General features: G+C 43.9%; 1 pseudogene; it reads left to right on the forward strand.

The window, feature by feature from the left end:
- Positions 1-7,440: 7,440 nt before the first annotated feature.
- LOC121540053 lies at positions 7,441-21,601 on the forward strand (annotated as a pseudogene).
- The last annotated feature ends 203 nt before the right edge of the window (positions 21,602-21,804 follow it).

A 21,804-nucleotide genomic window follows, 5' to 3' on the forward strand; every position in this document is an offset into this window, starting at 1 on the left:
CCCCTGGTTCACCCCAGACTTGACTGCCCTTGACCAGCACAAAAACATCCTGTGGCGTACTGCATTAGCATCAAACAGCCCCCGCGATATGCAACTTTTCAGGGAAGTCAGGAACCAATATAAACAATCAGTTAGGAAAGCAAAGGCTAGCTTTTTCAAACAGAAATTTGCATCCTGTAGCACTAACTCCAAAAAGTTTTGGGACACTGTAAAGTCCATGGAGAATAAGAGCACCTCCTCCCAGCTGCCCACTGCACTGAGGCTAGGAAACACTGTCACTACCGATAAATCTACGATAATCCAAAATTTCAACAAGCATTTTGCTATGGCTGGCCATGCTTTCCACCTGGCTACCCCTACCCCGGCCACCAGCTCTGCACCCTCCGCTGCAACTTGCACATGCAAGATCCGAACTGTTACAGACCTATATCCATCCTATATCCATCCTGCCCTGCCTTTCGAAAGTATTTGAAAGCCAAGTAAACAAACAGATCACCGACCATTTCGAATCCCACCGTACCTTCTCCGCCATGCAATCTGGTTTCTGAGCTGGTCATGGGTGCACCTCAGCCACGCTCAAGGTCCTAAACGATATTATAACCACGATCGATAAAAGACAGTACTGTGCAGCCGTCTTCATCGACCTGGCCAAGGCTTTCGACTCCGTAAATCACTGCATTCTTATTGGCAGACTAAATAGCCTTGGTTTCTCAAATGACTGCCTCGCCTGGTTCACCAACTACTTCTCAGATAGAGTTCAATGTGTCAAATCGGAGGGCCTGTTGTCTGGACCTCTGGCAGTCTATATGGGGGTGCCACAGGGTTCAATTCTCGGGCCGACTCTATTCTCTGTGTATATCAATGATGTCGCTCTTGTTGCTGGTGACTCTCAGATCCACCTCTACGCAGACGACACCATTTTGTATACATCTGGCCCTTCATTGGACACTGTGTTAACAAACCTCCAAACGAGCTTCAATGCCATACAGCACTCCTTCTGTAGCCTCCAACTGCTCTTAAACGCTAGTAAAACTAAATGCATGCTCTTCAATCGAACGCTGCTTGCACCCGCCCGCCCGACTAGAATCACTACTCTCGGCAGGTCTGACTTAGAATATGTGGACAACTACAAATACCTAGGTGTCTGGTTAGACCGTAAACTCTCCTTCCAGACTCACATTGAGCATCTCCAATCCAAAGTCAAATCTAGAATCGGCTTCCTATTTCGCAACAAAGCCTCCTTCACTCATGCTGCCAAACATGCCCTCGTAAAACTGACTATCCTACCGATCCTTGACTTCGGCGATGTCATTTACAAAATAGCCTCCAACACTCTACTCAGCAAATTGGATGTAGTCTATCACAGTGCCATCCGTTTTGTCACCAAAGCCCCATATACTACACACCATTTTGACCTGTACGCTCTCGTTGGCTGGCCCTCACTACCTATTCGTCGCCAAACCCACTGGCTCCAGGTCATCTATAAATCACTGCTAGGCAAATCCCCGCCTTATCTTAGCTCATTGGTCACCATAGCAACACCCACCCGTAGTCTGCGCTCCAGCAGGTATATCTCACTGGTCATCCCCAAAGCCAACACCTCCTTTGGCCGCCATTCCTTCCAGTTCTCTGCTGCCAATGACTGGAACGAACTGCAAAAATCTCTGAAGCTGGAGACTCTTATCTCCCTCACTAACTTGAAGCATCAGTTGTCAGAGCAGCTTACCGATCACTGCACCTGTACACAGCCCATCTGTAATTAGCCCACCCAGCTACCTTCAACTACCTCATCCCCATATTGTTATTTATTTTGCATCCCAGTATCTCTATTTGCACTTCATCTTCTGCACATCTATCATTCCAGTGTTAATACTAAATTGTAATTATTTTGTACTATGGTCTATTTATTGCCTTACCTCCATAACTTACTACATTTGCACACATGGTATATATATTTTCTATTGTGTTATTGACTGTACGTTGTGTTTATCCCATATGTAACTCTGTGTTGTTGTTGTTTTTATCGCACTGCTTTGCTTTATCTTGGCCAGGTCGCAGTTGTAAATGAGAACTTGTTCTCAACTGGCTTACCTGGTTAAATAAAGGATAAATAAAAGAAATAACAAATAAAATGTGGAATTATGTTTTTTACAAATTAACAAAAGATGAAAAGCTGAAATGTCTTGGGTCAATAAGTATTCAACCCCTTTGTTATGGCAAGCCTAAATCAGTTCAGGAGTAAAAATGTGCTTAACAAGTCACATAATAAGTCCCTTTTGCAATAAGGCACTACAGTTAAACTGCAAAGAATGTGGCAAATCAATTAACTTTTGGTCCTGAATACAAAGCATTATGTTTGGGGCAAATCCAACACAACACATCACTGGGTACCACTCTTCATATTTTCAAGCATGGTGGGGGCTGCATCATGGTATGGGTATGCTTGTCATCGCCAAGGACTAGGGAGTTTTTAATGATAAAAAGCAACGGAATAGAGCTAAGTACAGGCAAAATCCTAGAGGAAAACTTGGTTGTCTGCTTTCTAACAGACACTGGGAGGAAAATTCACCTTTCAGCAGGACAATAACCTAAAACACAAGGCCAAATATACATTGGCTTTGCTTAGCAAGACGACATTGAATGTTCCTGAGTGGCCTAGTTACAGTTTGGACTTAAATCGGCTTGGAAATCTATGGCAAGACTTGAAAATGGCTGTCTAGCAATGATTAACAACCAACTTGATGGAGCTTGAATAATGTTTTAAAGAATATTTGCTAATATTGTACAATCCAGGTGTGCAAAGCTCTTAAAGACTTACCCAGAAAGGCTCACAGCTGTAATCGCTGCCAAAGGTGATTCTAACATGTATTGACTCAGGGGTGTGAATATTTATGTAAATTAGATATTTATGTATTTCATTTTCAAGACATTTGCTAAAATTTTAATAAACTAAAATTATGGGCTATTGTGTGTAGATGGGTGAGAAGAAAAATAGATTTAATCCATTTTGAATTCAGGCTGTAACACAACAAAATGTGGAATAAGTCAAGGGGTATGAATACTTTCTGAAGGTACTATATGTAAGAACATTCTTTCTCTTTCTCCAGGGTGAGTTTGAATTGTGAACAGATTGGCACGTGACTAACATAGTCCAGAGGAATCCGCACCACACTCCCACACAGGTGCATGAGGCAGGACAGATTTATGAATTCACAAATCTGCACAAGGGAAAGACAAGATTGGAAACTATTTTGTTTGTCACTTAGTCTAGAGAAGCTTAGAAAACCTTTCCACAATGGAAATAATGCAAAAAAAGGTTGACAACTCAGTGGGATTCCCTCCTCTGCACATTTCATACTCAAGCTGTCGTCATGGTTACAAGTGAAGCACCTCTCCGTGTCATAGCCGTTGTTGAGCAGCAGACGCATCATCATCTCGTCCCGCAGGCAGTACTGCAGAGGCATGGCTCCCACTGTGTCACTGACCACTGTGAAGTAACACGTTTCTTCCTTCACAGACTTATCACCTCTTCCTAAATATTTGGCCACATTATTCATTTTGTGCATGGTTTCCTAGAAACAAGGAGTGGCTCAACTAACCCTTTGGCTCAATTTACCCCTCCCCTACAGTTTATGTGTGATTTTGTGTTGTTGCAGTGCACCAATTGTACCCAGCAATAGTGAGGACTAATTTCTGCTGTTTGTATTGTGTGGAGAAGCCCCATGCTCCAGCAGAGTCTTAATATTCTCCATCAGTACTTAATGTCCGACCAACCATTATGCTGCATGGGTGCCGTCCTGACTGGCAAATGTCTATTGACATCAGATTGATATAGAGCCAGACAGAGGAGCGGCTCAAATCTGGATGGCATCCAGGCTATCCAGGCAACCAAGTAGAATAGTCATTTTAAAGTATGGAACAAACTGCAGTGCTTTGTTGACATGTCAAATGGCACAAACCAACAAGAAATAACAAAAGTATAGTAACTTGTTGGTACTACAAAGAGTTTTTGTACTTACTGCATTTAAATCAATTGGAGCTACCTAGTGCCAGTGTGTAACCATGAGACAATTATTATGAAGTGCAATTTCAAGATAAATACCAAGAAAATATACTGAAAAATATAAACGCAACATGCAACACTTTCAAAGATTTTACTGAGTTACAGTTCATTTAAGGAAATCAGTCAATTGAAATAAAATCATTAAGCCCTAATCTATGGATTTCACATGACTGAGAATACAGATATGCGTCTGTTGGTCACAGATACCTTAAAAATAAAGTTAGGGTTGTGGATCAGAAAGTCAGTATCTGGTGTGACCACCATTTGCCTCATGCAGGGCGACACATCTCCTTCGCATATAGTTGATCAGGCTGTTGATTGTGGCCTGTGGAATGTTGTCCCACTCCTCTTCAATGGCTGTGCGAAGTTGCTGGATATTGGAACACGCTGTCATACACGTCAATCCAGAACATCCCAAACATGCTCAATGAGTGACATGTCTGGTGAGTATGCAGGCCATGGAAGAACTGGGACATGTTCCGCTTTCAGGAATTGTGTACAGATCCTTGTGACATGGGGCCGTGCATTATTATGCTGAAACTTGAGGTGACGACGGCGGATGAATGGCACGACAATGGGCCTCAGGATCTCATCATGTTATCTCTGTGCATTCAAATTGCCATCGATAAAATTAAATTGTGTTCGTCGTCCATAGCTAATGCCTGCCCATAACATAACCCCACCGCCATCATGGGGCACTCTGTTCACAACGTTGACATCAGCAAACCTCTCACCCACATGACACCATACACGTGGTCTGCGGTTGTGAGACCGGTTGGACGTACTGCCAAATTCTCTAAAATCATGTTGGAGGCGTGTTATTCTCTGGCAACAGCTTTGGTGGACAATTACACGCTCTTTCAAAACTTGAGACATCTGGGGCATTGTGTTGTGTGACAAAACTGCACATTTTAGAGTGGCCTTTTATTGTCCCCAGCACAAGGTGCACCTGTGTAATGGTCATGCTGTTTAATCAGCTTCTTGATATGCCACACCTGTCAGGTGGATGGATTATCTTGGCAATGGAGAAATGCTCACTAACAGGGATGTAAACAAATTTGTGCACAACATTTTTGAGAAATAAGCTTTTTGTGCGTATGGAACATTTCTTGGATCTTTTATTTCAGCTCATGAAACATGGGACCAACACTTTACATGCTGCGTTTATATTTTTGTTCAGTGTAGCAGACTGTAAAATTAAGCATAACCCAGAAGTATGGATATAACTCACCGTGCAGAACAGTTTCCAACACTCCTGGTATAGGCTGCAGCTCCATGGAGAGGTAGCCGTCCTCTGCTGTCCACTTCTCTGAAGGCAGACGAGTAGCACAGCATCTTCCTGAGCACAGACACCTGGCCTGGAGACCATGAATTAAGACTTACAAGTGATGCATCATGCTCCTCCAGGACTAATCAGGTCGAAATGGCATTAAATGTGTTCCGTATCTATTTTAAATCAATCAAATTGTCACTCACCTTTTCCCATCTATCGAGTACTGTCACTTTACCTTCCCCCCTCATCTCTCTGTGTGTTTAACAGGTTAGTAGGGTCTGACAATTCCTGTGCAGCACTGATTCCCTTGTGACCGTGACACTGGAAGAGCCCACAGCAGTACACATGCAAAACAACATGACTTTCACAAGAGCTATCACTCAATAATGTTGTTACTTACCTTGCTCTATTGCAGTCAGAACTCCATCACTGTCTCTTATGAGAGGAAGTAGAATGGCAATAACATTGTTAGAAATCTACCAACATCTGAACTACAGGTATGAGAAAAACAAATTGTAAACATTTTAGTAAAAACTCAAATGCATGTTTTCCATACCTGGCTTGTAATTTTATAAAGGCATCTTGACAAGATTCTTGTATACTCAGTTGAATGAATTCACACGTCTTCAAACAAATTCATTGCTTTTAGAGAGAAAGACGTTCCAGTAGTTAATGACATGCAAGATACTGATGAAAAAGGGTTTGAAAAAGTTTATGAACTACTAACAAGTCTATGGTTTTGTCCATATATTCCATAAAACTCAAATACTTCTAAATAATTACCTCAAAACCAATTATTGTTGTTATTGTAATGCTCCTAGCATCATTTCTACCAAACAATTCTAGATCACATGTAAGACAAATGTATTCTCACCTGTAAAGCATGTGTGCGGTCACACTAACAAGTCACACACTAGCAGACCAGGGACAATGTTTTTATATTTAGGGGTGACCTGGTTTCATCACCACAAATTCTAGGAATGCAGCCATGCCCTACAACTCACATATCTGTCTATTCTTGTGATTGTTGTAACTAACAGTAAAAACAAAGCAGGTTATATGCGAGGACTTCAGACACCTGGCTGTCTATCATAAATATAGCACAGTTACATTATGTAATGGTGTGTTTTAAGCCTGCTCGTTGTTATGTTTGGTTTTAATCACACCATTCATGTCATCAGAGATGAAGCCCATCGACTCATGCAATGGATTATTCTCTTTTGTGGCGTGTGTGTGTGTGTGTGTGTGTTTGTGCAGACAAAAGGCCTCTGAAGTGCAGTATCTTATGAATTCCTATAAGCTCCCGTGTCTGTAACCACATAGCAGTGGCTACTTTGTTCTGAATTGTGGATTATCCCAGTAGTGCTGAGGCAGCCGGCCACCATTGAGCTGTTAGATTCCCATGGCTTTTGAGGGGCCATCATGTCGCATACTCCAGATCCGGATCACCCAATGGACCCCTTCAAGCTTTGCTACGGTATTCCATAATAACAAATACCTTAGCAGAGCTGTCATATCTTAGTCTGGCTAACACCTAACTCAGCTCTTCACGTGGGTCGCGTCATCCAGGCTAGTCATATCTGACCAGACCAGACCAAAGAGTCTTGTTGGAATTTGAAGTGTAGGCCTAAATCACACTCTGGAATATAATTTGCGACCATCTTGGTTGCATAGGCTCCAAAATATTCAGCTTCTACAGGTAGACAAATGAAGGAGCCTTGTATATTTTTCAAAATGACCTCCTATGTCAGGATTTTGCAACTCATTTACCAAATCACATCATGTTTTGTGTCGTATTCCCATTTTGATTGGACTGATCCCTGAACCCATAGGGGGCCATTTTGAAATATATAAATGCTTCCTTAATTTCTCTCTCTGTAAACCCTGATAAAGGCCATTCATTTATTTGGGTGCCAATTTTTTGGTCAACTTTATAAATGCTGGCTTGCCAAGATAAACATTGTGTAGTGCTGCCTGATAACTACCACACTAATACAATTATAATATCTACTGCTACCAATTATTTGAAATAAATTAAAGTTCAAAGATTTCACTGATGATTTCACAAGGGATTGGATTGTGTTACATTGTTCATAAAGTTGCAATGGTCCCCCACGTGGTATCCGGTAACTTTTGTAGATGAAACATTTCATGGTTACATTTCATTGGCTACATTTTAGCAGAGCTCACTTGGCAGGTACCATGGCAGCGAGCAACATTTGCTGCACAGACAGTAGGCTTCTTGCAGGCTACAGCCGAAAAGACACAGGAAAATTAATGGTAGCTTGCTTCTATCCAGCTTGCTTATCGCAATTTTGAGAGTAACTGGCAACAAATGATTTCATTCCAAATCCACTCACTTTTACTGACGTTTTAAAACAAAAAATGTTCCTACTGCTGTCAGAGGCTATAGCTAATTCTACAACCATGTCCTGATGAGCAAAATGTGCAAGAAGAGGAAAAAGCCCCATAATCCGAATTAGGTGAATCTCAGGTGAAAAGCAACGCCACAGAAGAACCGCCTCCAGATGTACAAAATAGCGATGCTGGGGAAAAGACCTCTCAATCATATTCTGTATTGGAAATGTTGTTTATCTTTTCTATTGCAGTGAAAATCATGCTGATGCCTGAGGGACACATGATAACAGTTGCCTTTGATATTGGGCTCACCATCAAGGAGTTGAAGTATCACTTTACAAATGAGCTGAAAGTGCCATCAGAAGTTATACAGATCTCTCTGAGCGACAAGCCTTTCAACTAACTGCTAATGCTTCTGAGGCCATGCCTTTCTTGGTCTATCTATTATGATCTATTTCTTTGTCCATCCAGGCAGGGAGGTAGAGAACCATGAGACCCTGATAGAGCCGGGAGTGCAGTCTCATGGCACCATCCAGTAGATTACCTCTTCTGACACTGACAACCACCCCATCCTCCTGTCAAGCCCCAGCAGGACTACAATATGCCTGTCGTCATCCCGTCCGAGTCCAGACAGGTCCTAGTCTTTCTCTAGCTCTTCCTCTCTCCCAGAGACAGAGACATTTCAGGATGTGGTGGTGGAGATTGAGAGGGCCACCCGTAGGAAGGCTTTCCTGGGAGTCTACAAACACAAGGCAACAGCGGCAGAGTACCACCATGCCGCCGTACAGACCATGGCCAAGAGGAAACCCCACAGGGTGGTGTAGACCTTCATCCGCGACACACAGGTGCACACACACACACACACACACACATACACACACACAGTCTTTTTCAAACATAATTTGTTTTATGCGCCTGGAGCTGCAAAAGGTGTGCGAACAACCTTATTTTCCTCCCCCTCAGACAGTGACGAGCCAGTCCCAGCAGTGCACCAACAGCACATCCACCCAGATGACCAAGATCGGCTGCTACGTGTCCAACATGGAGGACAAGCTCATCTCCTCTTGCTCCTACGTCACCGTCACCCAGTACCACGACAAGGGACAGAGCTGTACATTCTCTGAACTATACACAGACAGACAGACAGACAGACAGACAGACAGACAGACAGACAGACAGACAGACAGACAGACAGACAGACAGACAGACAGACAGATAGATAGATAGATAGATAGATAGATAGATAGATAGATCTGCCTTTGTATCTCTGTGCTCACACCTTTATCCACCACCTATAGGTGATCACTCTGCAGACATACACGCGGCGCTGGCAGGCCAAGCGGATGACGGACCAGCCGAGGCAGGACGGGGAGCTGTGTCTGGCCTGGATGGAGAGAGAAGGGGGGAGAAAGAGGATCAAGGCTGAGCACCACAGGAGGTTGAACCCTCAGAGCAGAGATGACTTCACCCTGATCTACAGCGCCCTGGAAACTAAGCAGGGACCTCCCTTTGCTGCCTGATCTATTTCTATTTGTGTGTGTGTGTGTTTAAATCCTATATGTGTTTGTAACAGAGTGGAGGAGAGAGGAGGTAGAGCACATCGATGCCACTCTAGATGGTGCTGAGAAGAAGCCTGCTATGTGTCCACTGCTGGTGTAGGAAACCCAGCTCATCGAACACCACCGCATTGCAGCTGGGGAGAGGAACTACGACAAGACGTGCAGGCCTTCCTTGACAAGCTCAGAAGTCCCCTCCCCCTATATTCTCTCCCACTGTTTTGGGATATACAGTGGGGGAAAAAAGTATTTGATCCCCTGCTGATTTTGTATGTTTGCCCACTCACAAAGAAATGATCGGTCTATAATTTTAATGGTAGGTTTATTTGAACAGTGAGAGACAAAATAACAACAAAAAAATCCAGAAAAATGCATGGCAAAAATTTTATAAATTGATTTGCATTTTAATGAGGGAAATAAGTATTTGACCCCCCTCTCAATCAGAAAGATTTCTGGCTCCCAGGTGTCTTTTATACAGGTAACGAGCTGAGATTAGGAGCACACTCTTAAAGGGAGTGCTCCTAATCTCAGCTTGTTACCTGTATAAAAGACACCTGTCCACAGAAGCAATCAATCAATCAGATTCCAAACTCCCCACCATGGCCAAGACCAAAGAGCTCTCCAAGGATGTCAGGGACAAGATTGTAGACCTACACAAGGTTGGAATGGGCTACAAGACCATCGCCAAGCAGCTTGGTGAGAAGGTGACAACAGTTGGTGTGATTATTCGCAAATGGAAGAAACACAAAATAACTGTCAATCTCTCTCGGCCTGGGGCTCCATGCAAGATCTCACCTCGTGGAGTTGCAATGATCATGAGAACGGTGAGGAATCAGCCCAGAACTACACGGGAGGATCTTGTCAATGATCTCAAGGCAGCTGGGACCATAGTCACCAAGAAAACAATTGGTAACACACTACGCCGTCAAGGACTGAAATCCTGCAGCGCCCGCAAAGTCCCCCTGTTCAAGAAAGCACATATACAGGCCGTCTGAAGTTTGCCAATGAACATCTGAATGATTCAGAGGAGAACTGGGTGAAAGTGTTGTGGTCAGATGAGACCAAAATCGAGCTCTTTGGCATCAACTCAACTCGCCGTGTTTGTAGTAGGAGGAATGCTGCCTATGACCCCAAGAACACCATCCCCACCGTCAAACATGGAGGTGGAAACATTATGCTTTGGGGGTGTTTTTCTGCTAAGGGGACAAGACAACTTCACGGCATCAAAGGGACGATGGACGGGGCCATGTACCGTCAAATCTTGGGTGAGAACCTCCTTCCCTCAGCCAGGGCATTGAAAATCGGTCGTGGATGGGTATCCCAGCATGACAATGACCCAAAACTCACGCCCAAGGCAACAAAGGAGTGGCTCAAGAAGAAGCACATTAAGGTCCTGGAGTGGCCTAGCCAGTCTCCAGACCTTAATCCCATAGAAAATCTGTGGAGGGAGCTGAAGGTTTGAGTTGCCAAAAGTCAGCCTCGAAACCTTAATGACTTGGAGAAGATCTGCAAAGAGGAGTGGGACAAAATCCCTCCTGAGATGTCTGCAAACCTGGTGGCCAACTACAAGAAACGTCTGACCTCTGTGATTGCCAACAAGGGTTTTGGCACCAAGTACTAAGTCATGTTTTTCAGAGTGGTCAAATACTTATTTCCCTCATTAAAATGTATACATTTATAACATTTTTGACATGCGTTTTTCTGGATTTTTGTTGTTGTTATTCTGTCTCTCACTGTTCAAATAAACCTACCATTAAAATTATAGACTGATCATGTCTTTTTCAGTGGGCAAACATACAAAATCAGCAGGGGATCAAATACTTTTTTCCCTCACTGTAGTGGTATCCCCTTAGATCTCTCATAGTGTTTCCCTTATCATTGTATAGGCAATGCAGGCACTTCTGCCTAGCTCTGTTGCCCCCCACCTAAAATAAATAGGCTTCTATTAGTTTAAATAAAAAAGCATGACCAAATTATTTATAATTGTTGTATTTGCCGATGTGTTGCCCCAAAGAGGTGGCGTGCATTTGATGGGAAGATGGACACCCATTAAACCATCAGAGCCAAGGAGCTGAGAGACCTGCACGCCATCATCAACCTGCACTACCTCATCCAGGAGGAGAGACCTGTACGCCATCATCAACCTGCACTACCGCAACCAGGAGGAGAGACCTGCTCGCCATCATCAACCTGCACTACCTCATCCAGGAGGAGAGTCCTGTACGCCATCATCAACCTGCACTACCTCATCCAGGAGGAGAGTCCTGTACGCCATCATCAACCTGCACTACCTCATCCAGGAGGAGAGTCCTGTACGCCAGCTTCAACCTGCGCTACCGCAACCAGGAGGAGAGGCTGGATGCGCCGCTCATACTCAAACACACAGTTAAGGTGAGAACACTTACCCTCAGCCCATACTGACTGAAATATGTTTTAGATGTTTTTAGATATGTGAAATATACATACTGATTGATTGTGAATTGACAACTGCCCATTGTTTTTCCATTCATTAATCATAAAAATGCTTCATAGTCATGATGCTTTTGTGTGATTGGACAGGAGTGTGACTGTAAGCTAACCCAGGACATTGTGGAGTTGATTGACAGGGAGGCGGACCTCCTGATGAGGGGGGGTGAAGGAGACCAATCTTCTGGATGGGCTAAGGAAGAGAATCTCCACCCTCTTCCTCCATTATGTCAAAACCCCCACCTTTAACCCTGAGGTGGCCAAACTGCTTAAGTTACAGTATATCTCTGAGACTGTATAGTGTTTAGGTGTTATATGATGGATTTTATTGTCAATGAAATTCAACATTATTTAACCTTCACTTAAAGGTGCACTATTCAGAAATCGCTCCGCCATTTCCTGGTTGCTAAAATTTGAATAGTTCGCCTAATTTCAGTTTATGTGACAAAACAAGCAATGTATAGTGTAGAGAATACTTGTACCGCTATGAAATATATTTTCCATAACCAAAAATATTGTATTTTCAGCTGTTTAAAGCTGGTGTACGAAACCGAAAGTAAAAGATGCAAAAACTCAACTTAAGAACAGGAAGCATAGAAATAGCGCTTCTTAGACTTGCTTTCAATGAGAATGATGGATCGATAACTCACATTTCTATGTGAATTTGGTCGGGTCGCAAAAAGAGTTACGTGTTGCAGCTTTAAGCCAATTAAAAAACGTTGTTATGTAAGAAAACAACTTGTGAGTGTGTCTGAGTCTGACCCTCGTCCCCCTTGCCCCTCCCCCTTTCTACTCCTTTAGGTCCTCCAGGATCCAGCCTAGCTACGGAAAAACATCTACCTGCTGTCTCCGACTTTGCCCTGATGACCATTGCTCACCTGGTGGGCCAGTGTAGTAGCTGTTCAGAGCTGGAGAACAAGGCTCGCCGCCGTGAGGACTCCCACTACAAGATCATCCTCCGCAAGACTGAGGCCCAGATCAACACGCAGGCCAAGATGACCTACCTGCTGCAGGTGTGCGCGTGTGTGTGAGTGTGTGTGTGTAACTGTGGTCGTGTGTATCTTACAGGACAAGGACCTGCGGTACCTGATAGATGTAGTGTGGGGGGCCCAGTCTGCCCTGAGTGCTTGGAGCAACATGCATGACCTGGTGATGGTGAGGTGGGACCGCCTGTGGGAGTGGCGCCCCTGGAACTGCATCCTGCTCATCAAGAACGAAGCTCACATCAAAGTGGAGAACATTGACAAGGTAAACACACACACACACACACAGGAACCAGTTATTTTGAAGGATTTTCTTTTGAGGGTTTAAAATACAGAACTGCCTAGTTTCAAAGTTCTTGAAATTTTCTGGATTGACTGACCTTCATGTCTTAAAGTAATGATGGACCTTCGTTTCTTTTTGCTTATTTGAGCTGTTCTTGCCATAATATGGACTTGGTATTTTACCAAATAGGGCAATCTTCTGTATTCCACCCCTACCTTTTCACAACACAACTGATTGGCTCAAACCCATTAAGAAGGAAATAAATTCCACAAAGGAACTTTTAACAAGGCACACCTGTTAATTGAAATGCATTCCAGGTGACTACCTCATGAAGCTGCTTGAGAGAATGCCAAGAGTGTGCAAAGCTGTCATCAAGGCAAAGGGTGGCTATTTGAAGAATCTCAAATATAAAATATATTTTGATTTGTTTAACACTTTTTGGTTACTACATGATTCCATATGTGTTATTTCATAGTTTTGATGTCTTCACTATTATTCTACAATGTAGAAAATAGTAAAAATAAAGAAAAACCCTTGAATGAGTAGGTGTGTCCAAACTTTTGACTGGTACTGTATATATGGAGACTGTTTAGTGCCAAAAATAAGGGGTTAATTACATGTTTAAAAAAATAATATATTTTTTCTGATCTTTCTCATAGACACTTCAGAACAAACTTCCTTCTGATATTTTTTTGGGACTATCTGTTGTTCCATGTAGTGAATATGTTATTCAATGCGTTTGTATGGGCTAATAGACCTAAAAAAACGACTTCAAGGGGTCTTAAAATTCAAAATCAAATAGCTAAATGATCCTTGGTCTGACCTTCTTAAAATAATTACATATAGCTTAGTAGAACCCCCCCACCCCCACACACTCCCCCGGCTTAGACTGATGGGTTAAGAAGATCCTTTAGGAAACCATAAGATCCCAAAAAGGATCCTTAAAGATCCTGGGTCAAGTTTTTTTTTTACCAGGAATTCAGAATTTTCAGAGTCCAATGTGATAGTGTACAATAATCACCTTACTGGACTGCTTCCTTTCATGTGTGATAAACTGATCTTCTGGTCTGATTAATGAATCCATAAATACACAAGTATATAAAAGAGTATTCACGCTACTAGCACTGACAGTGTTCCATGGGGTTGGGGTCAGGGCTCTGTGCAGGCCAGTCAAGTTCTATCACACCGATCTCGACAAACCATTTCTGTATGGACCTCGCTTTGTGCATGGGGGCATTATCATGCTGAAACAGGAAAGGCCCTTCCCCAAATTGTTGCCACAAAGTTGGAAGCACAGAATCGTCTAGAATGTCATTGTATGCTGTAGAGTTAAGATTTCCCTTCACTGGAACTAAGGGGCCTAGCCCGAACCATGAAAAACAGCCCCAGACCATTATTCCTCCTCCACCGAACTTTACAGTTGGCACTATGCATTGGGGCATGTAGCGTTCTCCTCGCATTCCACCAAACCCAGATTCATCCGCCAGACTGCCAGATGGTGAAGCGTGATTCATCACATTTTACATTTTAGTCATTTAGCAGACGCTCTTTTCCAGAGCGAGTGAGTGCATACATTTTTTTTCCATTTTTTTTTTCATACTGCCCCCCCTGAGAATCGAACCCACAACCCTGGCGTTGCAAGTGCCATGCTCTACCAACTGAGCTACACGGGGCCCATCACTCCAGAGAACGCGTTTCCACTGCTCCAGAGTCAATGATTTTTATGCGCTACACGCTTCAGCACTCGGCGGTCCCGTTCTTCGAGCTACCATTTCGCGGCTGAGCCGTTATTGCTCCTAGACGTTTCCACTTCAAATTAACAGCACTTACAGTTGACCGGGGCAGCTCTAGCAGGGCAGAAATTTTACGAACTGACTTGTTGGAAAGGTGGCATCCTATGAGGGTGCCACGTTGAAAGTCACTGAGCTGTTCAGTAAGGCCATTCTACAGCCAATGTTTGTCTATGGGGATTGCATGGCTGTGTGCACGATTTTATACACCTGTCAGCAACAGGTGTGGCTGAAATAGCCGAATCCACTAATTTGAAGGGGTGTCCACATACATTTGTATATATAGTGTCTAAAGATAAATGCAATAATTGTAATTCGCTCTGGATAAGAGTGCCTGCTAAATGACTAAAATGTAAATTATTACATCACATTGAACTTCCACAACTTTGTGTTCTTGTCTGTTTGTTATCATTTATTGAGCCATAAATCAATTATCTAAGTTATTAACCGTCAGGTTGCATAGGGTAATTCTCTGTGCTTTGTACTGTATGGTCAAATAGTACTATGCTACCCTGATCCACATGTAAGCTTGCGAGATCAGGATGGTCGTACGAAGCTAAAAGACTACAATAGCTATAAGACAACGTTTTCAGTACATATATTTTATCAGCAATATACTCTTTACAATGCTAAAGTTGGCTCTTTTTTCATTACAGCTTGGTTGGCTTTACTTCCACTTCTGCATAAAATCACACCTCCATCCAACGATTCATGTTACCTTGAAAGCTTTGTGTAAAATACAAGTCAATATACTCAGTTAGTTATGGTCTGTTTTTAAACATATTAACCACTATATCCTTGAATGTTGATCCCCAATTCACCACATGTAAATGATAGGAGATTGGTCATTGAATTACTGATGTACAAGACTCACTCACTTACTTACTTAGGTATACCCCTCTTTGTCCTTCTCAGGACATGAGTCACAGACAGCTACAGCATACACACATTACCTTGACACATGGTGACACACCTTTAATTCTGTTAGGCGAGGGAACATCACCTCCAAAGTCAAATTTGTCATTGAGGTATGTTGTGTCAATTCCTGACTACAAGCTACAAGCCTAAATCCACCCAGGGTGCTCAAAGCACTCCCAACCTGCAGGGGCAACCATGCAACCGGAGCTGTTGAAACCAACCACCAGGAAGTGCTCTGGGGACCATATTAACGTGCGCACCCACAAGCAGTGCATGTGCATGGCATCGAAATGTTTGGTAAAAGCTTACTTGGCTCTCACTCATTCCTGAGAAGAGATACCAATGACCACGGCTCCTGATCATCCAAAGACGCAACTGGTAGGACAGAATGTGTTGTGAATTCATGCTTCTATATGCCCTTTTGTTTGGTTGTAACATACAATACAATTATTAATTAAATTAAATAGTAAGACTTCATTATGTGAACGTAGAACTTGACAGTAACGTTACTATAATCATGTGTATTGTTAAATGTTTAATTATGATATTGATATTTAATTATTAACTTGCAATGATCCTAGGTTAATCTAAATGATGAAATGATTGTTTGGTTAGGTTTGAGGATTCAGTAACATTAGTTTATGCTTATTTTTGAGAAAGTGGAATTGAGAGTTATTTGTAACTAATCCATGGGGTTTTGTTTGTGTGTTTTGAAGGTTATCAACCTATTCTGTTCCATCTTTGTGACAATAAAAAATCATAAAGTGAACAGTTTTGAGTTGTCCTTTGCGTTCATCAAGGATAAAGCCGTTTTCAAGTTTGGGCAGAGCTGTGGTCAGCCAGAAATCACGCAGAACTTGACAGTTGATAACCAGCGCGGCAGTGAAGACGAGGATCAAAGGGCTGAAGTCAAGCTGTCGACGCAAAGGAAGAATTGCCTGTGAAGCTCTACACCATGGCCAAGGAAACTTTTGGGAAAACAGTCAAGCAACTGAAGCAAGAGCGGACCTTAACCAAATCTGCTTTCACCAGACAAGCGAACTACCTGAGTAAAGCTGCAGCTGGTATGATTAAGCATGAACTACAAGAGGAGTTCAGCAAGCTCAGTTCCCTGGCTAGAAGTGTCGGTGATTCAAATGATGACTACGCGGCTGGCCTACTGGCTGAAGCGGGAACTAAGGGAGATGAAGAGGTCAAGCTCGACAAGGACCAGCATGCTGATCTTGAAAGGACGATTGAAGAGTGCGACATGAAATTGGAGGAAATCCGAGAGGCAGTCCAATTCAACCTCTGGCCAAGATACGGTAAAGAGGAGGTAGACTTTGCAATCCAAGAAGCGGAGAAAGCCTGTGACAGAGCCAAAGAAACCCCCGTCACTGCTATTAACAGGGACGGCTATGAACTACAGCTGGAAAGAGCGAGGAAGCTAATCCATGATGCAAGTGAAAGCCTGAAAGACTGGGAAAAATGGGTCCCACACGATGAGACTGCAGATCTGAAAGGCAGAGTAAAAGATCTGAGAATATTCGGCAGTAACCTCGAGGCCAAAAGAACATAATTCCTCATCGCACAGAGAATTGCAGAAGAGGACAGAAGACCTACAGAGCTTCAACCAAGAGCAGTCCCACAACCAGTGGTGAGAATAAAACCAACCAGTCTACCTAAATTCACTGGGCTTAGGAGGAATTTCCACAGATGGAGGAAAGACTGGGAGAGCCTGCAAAAGCAGGGAGAGCCGACTGGTTCAGTGGAGGTGAAGAAGTTTCAACTTCTTGACAGTGTGGATGAGAGAATATGTAGAGACCTGCGCCTGTCATCATATAACAGTGCTGAAGACATGTTTAGAGTACTCCAAAACCGGTATGGAAACAGGCCAACAATTGCTTTGGAGATAATTGAGGACCTGGAGAGGATCCCTCCTTTAAAGTCACACCAACCAAGGAAGGTTATTGACCTGATTCAAGCTGTGGAAAAGGCCCTGAATGACCTCACGGAGCTCGAAAGCAGTGGAGCCATAAAGAATCCCCTTGTCATCAGATCCATAGAGAGCAAGCTGCCGGATAACATGAAGAGGGACTGGCTGACATTCATGGTCAACCCAAGAAATGGAGTCACACCTGACAATCACTTCGACAGCCTTCTAAGATTTTTAAAGACACAAGAGGACATACTGGAGAAACTAGACCAGTTGGGTGTAAGTGAAAACCCTGAAAAGAAAGCTACGTACCCGGAGAAGCGGTATGCTTCCACAAGGTCCACGAGAAAGGGAGGATGCGTTGTGTGTGGAGATGAAAAGCACCGTGAGAAGATTTTCTTTTGTAAGCAGTTCAAAGAACTAAAGCCTAGTGAGAAGCTGAATGCTGTCGAAAGACTGGGAGCATGCAGAAGATGCCTCAGATGTCATGGAGAGGATGAGGAATGTACGGACACTTACCTTTGCAGAAACAGAGACTGCAAAAGAGGAAGCTCCTCGGATCACCATTTCTTTCTCTGCCTTAAAGGAGGGGCTAAGAGGAAAGAATACGTGAAAGTGGAAAAACCCAGCACCAGGAGGCAAACATTCACAGAGGAGCAAGAGAGATTAATACGTGAGCTCACCCCGAACATGGCAGAAAAATTCAGGAATGCTTTCACCAACATGGCAAAATCACACTGCACTGGAGGAAGCCTTCCTGGGGTAATGGACTCAAGCACACGTGAATTACCAGTTATTCTTATGCTTCTCGAAGTAACTACTAACGCAGGGCAGAAAATTGGAACTCTCATTGATTTAGCATCAGACACCAACTACATCACTCACACAGCCGCCAGGAGACTGAAGCTTCGAAGTGAAAGGATCACACTAGTCGTCCATGGAGTTGGAGGCATGGCCATGAAGGTGAAGACCAAAAGATACTTACTCAAGGTGAGAGTCAAGACACCAAGAGGCACGGAGAAAGCTCATGAGCTGATCTGTTATGGGTTGGATGAGATTGCAAAAGTTCACAGAGCAATCAAAGCACAACATCTCAAGAAGTTCTTCCCCGATACCAACCTGGAAGACCTTCACAGACCAGAACATGTTGAGCTTCTCATAAGCCACCGTGAAGGAAGACTTGCTCCACAGAGAGTAAAGGTAGTAGGAGATCTTGTCCTGTGGGAGAGCCCTTTAGGAAAGACCGTTGGAGGAGCACATCCAGACCTCTGTGAAGTAGTGGACATGGCCCTGCACAATTCTGAAACTCATTTTGCACGATCTATGAGAATCACAGCAGTAAAGTATCAAGAAATTGCTGAGATGCAAGAATCTAGAGCTGAAACTAAAACCATTGTTATTGGCAAAGAGTTCTTGGACTGGTGGAAGTGGGACAGCATTGGTGCGGCCTGTGAACCCATGTGTGGAGGATGTCGTTGTGGTAACTGTCAACCAGGAGGCAAAGACATGACTCTTAGTGAAGAAAGAGAGCTTGAGATAATCAGGCAAGGTCTCAGTTACGTGGAGTCAGATGTGCATAGTCAGGAGCCTCACTGGGACACAAAATACCCTTGGATTGAAGATCCAAGTTCCCTGCCCAACAACAGAAGCGCAGTGGAAGCCACGTTTCTGAGGACGGAGAAACAACTCAAGAGAGAACCAGATTGGCGTGCAGCATACACAACTCAAGTTCATGAGATGGTGGAAAGGAAGGCAGCAAAGAAACTCACTAGAAAGACCATTGCCGACTGGAAAGGTCCAGTATGGTACGTCAGTCACTTGATAGCACCAAACCCACACTCTATAACTACACCTGTCCGACTGGTATGGAACAGCAGCCAGAGGTTTAGAGGAAGCAGCATGAATGACCTTCTTCTGAAAGGGCCTGATGTACTTAATCCTATTCGAGCGGTACTGCTAAGGTTCAGGAGAGGAATCCATGCTGCTCTCGGCGACATCAAAAAGATGTACAATTCTGTGTGGCTCGAAGACCTGGAGATGCACCTCCATAGATTCCTCTGGAGAGACGGTGATGATGGGGACATTGAGGAATATGCCATCACCAGGGTCAACATGGGCGATCGACCAGCAGGGTGTATCGCACAACTAGCCATGAGAGAAACAGCGAAGTTGCCCATGTTCACACATCTGAAAGAGGAACGGAGGGTCCTTGAAGAGGATTCCTACGTAGATGACATCCTGACATCCCATAATGACCTGAAAAAGCTAGACGGAACCACCAAAAAAGTCGAAGAAATCCTAAAGGCAGGTGGATTCTTCCTCAAGCCGTGGGTCCGATCAGGCCAAAGTGGGAGGCAAACATCTACATCAGAACATCCAACATCATCAGATGAAGTCTTCATCCTCCCCAACCAAGTGAGAGAAGGAGACAACAGAGCCCTTGGAGTTGGTTATTTAGTCGAATCAGACAAACTGTACCTCATGACCTCGATAAACTTCTCAAAGAGACAAAAGAAGATGAGGATCAGTCAAGATCTCGTTGGAGAGGAAGTGAGAATGAAAACTCCAAACCCACTGACCAGAAGGCAACTGCTTAGCCAAGTAGCTAGTTTGTATGACCCAATAGGCCTTGCAACACCTGCCAAACAGAAAGGAGCCATTGTAGTCAGAAAAGCATTCCAAGAAACTGGAGGCAAAGCTCTAACAAGAGACACATGGGACACACCTCTGTCTGAGAAACTTAGAGGAGAAGCAATCCACCTGTTTGAGGAATACACACGCCTCAACCAAATTACCTTCCATAGAAGCCTGACTCCAGTCAAAAGGATTGGAGAACCCTGGGGAATAACATTCTCAGATGGGAGCGACCAGAGTTATGGAGCAGTGGCATACTTCAGGTGGGAGACCGAGCAAGGCATCCTGGTCCGTCTTGTTGAGTCCAAAGCCAAGCTTACACCACTTGACCAAAAGGGAGAACCAGTGAAGGCTGAAGTCTGTGGTGCTGTGTTCGCTGCAAGACTCAGGAAATACATTGAAAAGCACAGTCGGATGCAAGTAGGACGTTGGATCCATCTGGTAGATAGTCAAACTGTGCTGGGTGCAATCCAAAGGGACAGTTATGGGTACCAGACCTTTTTGCAAACAGAGTGGGAGAGATCCAGAAGTCCACATCAGTTGAGGACTGGAGATGGATTCCAGGTGAGCAAAACATTGCTGACCTCATGACAAGAGGAGCAACTCCAGAGGACCTCAAAGAGAACTCTGTGTGGCAGAACGGCCCAGAGTTTCTGAAACGACCTGTAGAGGATTGGCCGACAAAGTCAGCCAAAGAAGTCACTGCAGATGCCAAAGAAGGCATAAACAAGCTCCAAAGGAAATGTTTTACAGCAGCACTGACCCGAGCGCAGGTGGGGAAAAAAATCCAACATGCTCCACGTATACCAATATCTCCAACCTCTGACAAAGGTAAAGACCTGCAAAGCAGCCCTAATGGAAGAGGGCACCAAATCCAAGTCCAAAGACCACCTTCTGGTTATTCAGTGGGGAATATCCTTAACATCAGCAAGTTCAGCAGTTTAACCAGGTTGACAAGAGTCATTGCCTGGGTGTGGAGAGCTGCCACAAGGTGGAAAGAAATGCTAGCCAAGACCACCACCACAAGCAAGCCAAAGAAAAAGGAAATTCCTTCAGCTCTTGAGATCAAGTCCAGAATCAAGAAAGCTACACTTACCATCATGGAGTGTGAAGATGCACTCAGGGATCTCTTCCTTGCAGCCCAAAAGGATGTAACCTGGCCAGACACCACACTCAGCAGGCTTGCTGTGGTCAAAGAGGAAAACACTGGACTCTTGCTCTGTGGAGGAAGATTCCAAATCTTTAATGAAGAAAAAACTGCAGTACCAATCTTGCCCTGCACGTCATGGGTATCCTCCCTTCTAGCTCAAGAAGCCCACAAGACAAATCATGAAGACATCGCAGGCACACTCCTCCGGATGAGAAGGAAAGCGTGGGTGGTAAGAGGCCGGAAACTAGCTCAAAAGATCGTTGATAACTGTGTGACATGCAGGAAACTTAAGGCCCGGAGATGCCAACAGATCATGAGTGACCTTCCATCGGAGAGAATAACACCAGCCAATCCTTTTGAGTACACTACAGTGGACTTATTTGGACCTTATGAAGTGAAGGATGAGGTGAGAAAG

Source organism: Coregonus clupeaformis, chromosome 26 (genome assembly GCF_020615455.1).
Source record: "Coregonus clupeaformis isolate EN_2021a chromosome 26, ASM2061545v1, whole genome shotgun sequence".
Taxonomy (NCBI): Eukaryota; Metazoa; Chordata; class Actinopteri; order Salmoniformes; family Salmonidae; genus Coregonus; species Coregonus clupeaformis.